The sequence below is a fragment of the Anolis carolinensis genome, chromosome 4 (genome assembly GCF_035594765.1).
Source record: "Anolis carolinensis isolate JA03-04 chromosome 4, rAnoCar3.1.pri, whole genome shotgun sequence".
Taxonomy (NCBI): Eukaryota; Metazoa; Chordata; class Lepidosauria; order Squamata; family Dactyloidae; genus Anolis; species Anolis carolinensis.
In genome coordinates, this window is record NC_085844.1 from 23,312,323 (window position 1) to 23,318,287 (window position 5,965).

General features: G+C 38.0%; 1 long non-coding RNA gene across 1 annotated transcript; it reads right to left on the bottom strand.

The window, feature by feature from the left end:
• Nucleotides 1-1,736: 1,736 nt before the first annotated feature.
• Nucleotides 1,737-5,343, bottom strand: LOC134298804 (uncharacterized). Its single transcript, XR_010005893.1, has 3 exons — nt 4,654-5,343; nt 4,139-4,217; nt 1,737-2,234 (listed from the first exon to the last, which is right to left on the bottom strand). It is a non-coding gene; the product is annotated as an uncharacterized LOC134298804 (long non-coding RNA).
• Between the last annotated feature and the right edge of the window lie 622 nt (nt 5,344-5,965).

The following is a 5,965-nucleotide window of genomic DNA, read 5'->3' on the forward strand; positions in this document are numbered from 1 at the left end:
ACAGGGTCCCATCTCAAGGGCAGAAAAATACGAAAAGATGGAGTTCAGGGAAATAATGTAATCACTCCTTTTCACCTACAAAATTTGAAATTTCCCCAGGGCTTATGCATACTGGGCTCACAAATGGCTAAACTACCCAGTGAAAATGTTATTTGATACATTCTATTTCTCCAAAATATGCATTATTTGCCATTGCTATTGCTGTGGTCTCATATTCTGTAAAGGTAAGATAAGTTTATGATCCCAAAGATATTGGAATTCTTCTGACAATTCACTCAGAGGTCTGCATATTGTAGAGGCATATACCGGTATGTGCTGTACAATGCTAGCAAAGTGATTTTTTTACCCGCAAAAGGTCAAATACAGCTTACAATGCATAGCTTGTGCATTAATGTATACAGAGTAGCATGTCAATGCACATTACCTCTTTGTGTTGCCTTTGTGCATTGTAAATGTGCAGTGGGTTGTCAGCCACAATATTGACTATTGATTCATACAATATGTACTGTGTGAATATTTAGTAACCTAACTCTATCAGCAGATATTTTCACTAGGCTGTAGTGATGTATGATCTCAGCCTAAAAATGCAACATGAGTAAGAATGGGAAAATATATTAAAATGTTTGAAAAAATGATCAATAAAATGTTTTCTAAGTATCAAGAAACCATAATGAAATTTATTGTGGATTGGTAAGAACCTTTGCAGCTCTGGGATTATTCTGCACAAAATTCTGCTGTGGTTGCCTCATAAAGCAAAGGCTATTTCTGTTCCCAATTCACATGTGGTTGAGTTGTTTAGACAACAGCATTTTGTGCATAGTGAAGAACATAGAAATATCAATTTATCCACATAAAATGTGGATAGTATGCTGCACACAAAACAGTTTCCAATCACTTAGAAAATCTTCAGTTGGTTTATCCTTTAAAACCCATGCTAATTTAGCATTTGGGCTAACTCCGTGGCTTTAATGCCAATTTCTTCATCCTCTTTCTACCTTTACGTTCATTATGAGGTAATTTCTCTTGCCTTTTATAGGTCAAGTTTCTTTTATCTTTCTGGTGTATGCCACTGTGACAAATCTAAAATGTCAGTATGTAATATTATCGTCTAGGTATTGTTGGGTGATACTGGTTATATTCAAATCATTTTTATTGTAATTTCCCTCCTGTAAAACATCCAGGACAGTCATACTGATTTGTCTATGACTGTATCTGTATCTGTCTGTAGCTGTATCTGTATCTATATGGAGGCGTATGGAAGAGGAAAAATCTGTGGTTTTCTGCCTGACAATCTGTCATCTCTGTCATCAAAATAGTACCTTAGAATATATGGACTATCCCGATAATAATTGCCTGGCAGCAATTCCTCAACTAATTTTAGCATTGGCACTATTTCGGCTTAAGTGATGAACAGGAACACTGGCAGAAAATGGGATGTGCAGCTGTTAGTGCAAAGCTATGATCATTTTCCAGCTCTTTTTTGACTAGGAGGATAAAGGTTCTGTTGAGAAAGTGTGAAGTGCTCTGGCTTGACTCATTCAACTTGGTTTGTTTCCCAAATCATAAAAGAACAGATTTATTGTGACAGACTGATCGGTCAGTATGATCCGTACCATAAACATGAATGCAAGGCCTACCTGGTCCTCCAAAACACCAGCTGCAAATTTGATATCCCCAGATGTCCAGATGGTTCCATAAAAATTCAATATATCTCAAAGTATGTAAGCAAAATCAAATATTTTCCAGAAAATACATTTGGTTTTATTTTTAATTAGCATATTCACCTGATGTCTACTGACCACTGTCATAGGACCAGCATGAATAGGGACATTTTTGTTCTCGTCTATGCATATACAACACCATCTGAGTGTCATATCAATGAACAATGAATATGCCTTGGAAAAGATACAGGTCCAAATTATTGAATTTATTTTAGAGTTAGGGTTCAGTAGTTAGATGTGTTGTCTTTCAGCTCTTTGATAATATGATTCTTTCACACAGCTTCTCTGCACCTACACCCACTTTGATTGCATCTGTACCCATTTTTCTCTTCTGTTTTTTTTCCTCCCCTTTCTCCAGCAACCTCTTCTTTCTCATTTGAATAGTTTTTTTTCTTCCTCCTGTCTCTGCTTGTTATCAAAAGCCACACCATTTTTGAGCAAAAGGCAAGTGCTCACTAGTGATGTCATTTACAGGTGCCACTGTCTCCTGCCATCCATAGCAGCTCTCTTCATCTGCAAGGTAGGACATGTGCCATAGCAAGCAACAAAGCAAAATTAAGAAGAAAAACCCAGGATAAGTAGTATAGATTATGTTCCTCATTGTTTATTTTTTTGGATTGTTAATTTTAAAATTGTTAGAATTCCTGTAGTAAAACACTACATTCCCCTTCTTACTTAATATCTGTTAATGTATAATGTGACAGTCCACATCTTGTAATAAATTATGCTGGGTCCCTGTTAAACATGGATAAACATGGATAAACAGTATATCCAAACCCCTCAGCCCTTTTCCACAAAATATTATAATATTATAATACAGTATTTCTCTAGGAGAAACAGCATGCATCGTAGTTTCAATGTTGGACTAGAACATGATACCAGGGCTCAAATGCCTATGAACACCACTGAGTGACCTTGGGCAAGTCATACACTCACAGCCTTCAAAGAAAGCAGTTACCAATTGCCTTGTCACAGTGACATTCCACTTTTGGAAGCAAAATGGTAGAAAATTATTCCTTAATTGCCAGAGATGTGCAGGCCATCTTTAATAATAAAAAAGTAGTTGAAATTGAGCCAAATGAATATATGCCGCATGGACGGACTTGAAAGCCTCTTCGGTCTTCCTTACCCCTTAAAGAATTCTGGTTTAAACCAAAGATGACCAATTTCTCATGTGTTCTGCCTCTCACCCTTAGGATGATTAATAATAATAATAATAATAATAATAATAATAATAATAATAATAATAATAATAATAATAATTTATTTATATATTTATTTCCCGCCAGCATCTCCCTGAAGTGACTCGGGGCGACTTACAAGGCACTCTAGGGTGCACATATAACATACAACAGGTAAAAATGGTACAAAAGTATATAAGTCACATAAAATTATAACAACCTCTGTCAACACATATAGCATAAAATCAAATAATACAATTTTAAAACAACAGTAGTTAAAACAAACAGCCATCATTTCATAAAGTGTCAACTTTATATGGTCCCATTCAGCCTACTCAGGGTCAAATTCATGTTATCTTGTTGGAATGGAAAGATTGGAGGGTGGGGGCTAATCTAATGTCTTTTGGGAGGGTATTCCAGGGCCGGGAGCCACAACGAAGATCCCTTCTCTCGTCCCCACCAACCGTGCTTGAGACAGTAGTGGGACCGAGAGAAGGGCCTCTCCTGTCGATCTCAGAGCCTGTGCCAGTTCTTGTTAAACATGGATAAACAGTATATCCAAACCTTTCAGCCTTTCTCTACAAAATATTATAATAGAGTCTATTTCTATCCAATTCTATCCAATAGTAGAACTTGCCCAGTTGAAAGGTCCCACAATTGAGTGGTTGTACAGTACAGAAAAGATTATATTGAGCAGAGATTTTAAAATATGGAATTAGAAATAGTCAGACAAGTTGTTTAGTGTAGAATATTTTCAAGTCAATGTAGATAGAGATACACAGAGACACTGTAAATCTTTGATCTGGAGAGTTAGAGAGAAAAATTGAATATCCTATGACAATATCAACTTCTTAAAGCAAATGTCATAGAAAATTTGCATGTTTTGTAGTACTTAACATAGAAAGAAGTGCTTACCCTAATAAAAATAGCCATACGTCTCACAGGCACCTTATCATTCAATTCTGTATTATAGAAAAAGCTATCAGGTCATTAAATTTCTGACTGGATTCCTATTTCCTGTTTTACAGCACACAGATTGGTTTATAATGAAGTCCCTTTTGGGATTAAAAGCTCAAGGGAGTCATATTTCACTTGTATCTAAATCCAATAACAGGGTACTTTTCTGTGTGAGTAGGCTGTCTATCCTGATAAACCAGAGGGCAGCTTAAGTGAATGTGTCACCCCTAAAGCAAATAATGTGTTAACATCCACATTCAGTGCTCCAGATCTATTTACCCAAGTAGAATATCATTCTTGATCTCATCCTCTCTGAGATAGGGACTCCTTTTCAAGTACATTGGCCATCAATGGTTTTCTGGAATAAAAAAGGGACATAAGACATACAGTTTTATATAAAGAGTAGAAGTGGAAGGCATAATACTGCTTTCATATGGAGGAAATATCCCAGTCAGTTTAGTAAAGACAAAACAAAGCTTTCCGTAATTTGATATCATTTAATTATATTTACATGAATGCCAAGGGGCAGTACTAGGTCTCTTTCTCACTATAACATTTGAGGTCAAACACATACCCTCCAACTTAGTTATCCTCACTGCAACATTTGAGGTCAAACTCATACCCTTCAACTTAGTTATCCTCACTGCAACATTTGAGGTCAAACTTCTACTCTCCAACTATTCAAATTTGAAAAGAAGTGACAGTTCCAAACAATCCTTTAAAATATTATAAGAAATGTTTACAGCCAGAAGAGAGAATAAAGAGGTAAGTAATTTAAGTGAGGCCACATTTACCGAACAATAAAAACCATGAAGGAAACTGCAGAAAATTCTTGTTAATCCATGCCATGTGAAACCTTCTGGCAAGGCCTTCCTGACCCAATTGACTGATGAATGCAGCCTAGCCACATCATATAGGGCTTAAACCAACGACATATGTCAGTTAAGCCCTAGGTCATCCACAGAGTCCACTGGCTCCCATCAAATGACACAGAGGAACTTCTGTCAGAGCTCCAAGGATGATCTAAGGTGAAGTCGGCACCTGCCATCACTGCGGCAACATGGGAGGCTTCCCATGTTGCCATAGGAAGCAATGGGGGGAAGCTGCATGGTCAATGCTTCCTCACAAAGGATCAGCTTCGTCAGGAACCAGACACTGGCATTGAGTTCCCCACACACCAGGACAAGGATTGCTGGATCTGCCATAATACATGACAATTCTGGTGGCCATGTGACAAGGTCACAGGACTCATTCACACTATACTGGTCCAGTGGTATTAGTACACTTTAATTTTCACAGTTCTGCACTATGGAATCCTGACATTTAGAGTTTAAAGAAGGACATTTGGGATTCTCAGCTACAGCACTTCAATGCCTCATCAAACTATAAGCCCCAGGATTGCATAAAGGATGAAGAAGGGGACAGGAAGACATCATTTCACCATGTCTCCTATGTCATCAAATGAGAGCCCTCCTCCCCTTAAGGAATAACTGCCATTCTGAGTCAGAATGACGAAGGGGCAGGAAGACATGATTCCACCATGTCTCCTGTGTCACTATAACAATATAATAATTTATTTATTTATTTATTTATTACAATATTTATATCCCGCCCTTCTCACCCAACAGGGGACTCAGGGCGGCTTACAATAAAACAGACATATAAAAACAGTACAATACACTATAAATCAGTTAAAAATTAACTTACATAAACATTCATAAAATGCATTTATAAAATATAGATAGGCGTGTGCAAGTTTAAAAGACTGGGTCTGTCAGTTGAATTCCAGCATACATAATAGTAATTAATGCTGCTGATTCTTATTCGAAAGCCTGGCCCCACAACCAAGTTTTTACCTTCCTACGGAAGGATAGGAGGGAGGGAGCCTGCTTGATTTCAATGGGGAGGGCGTTCCATAGGTGGGGAGCCACTACTGAAAAGGCCCTGTCTCTCGTCCCCGCCAGCCGCACCTGTGAGGCTGACGGGACCGCGAGCAGGGCCTCATCCGACGATCTTAAGCTTCGAGGTGAGTCATAGCGGGAGACATGTTCGGACAGATAAGCTGGGCCGGAACCGTTTAGAGCTTTATAGGCTAAAGCCAGTACC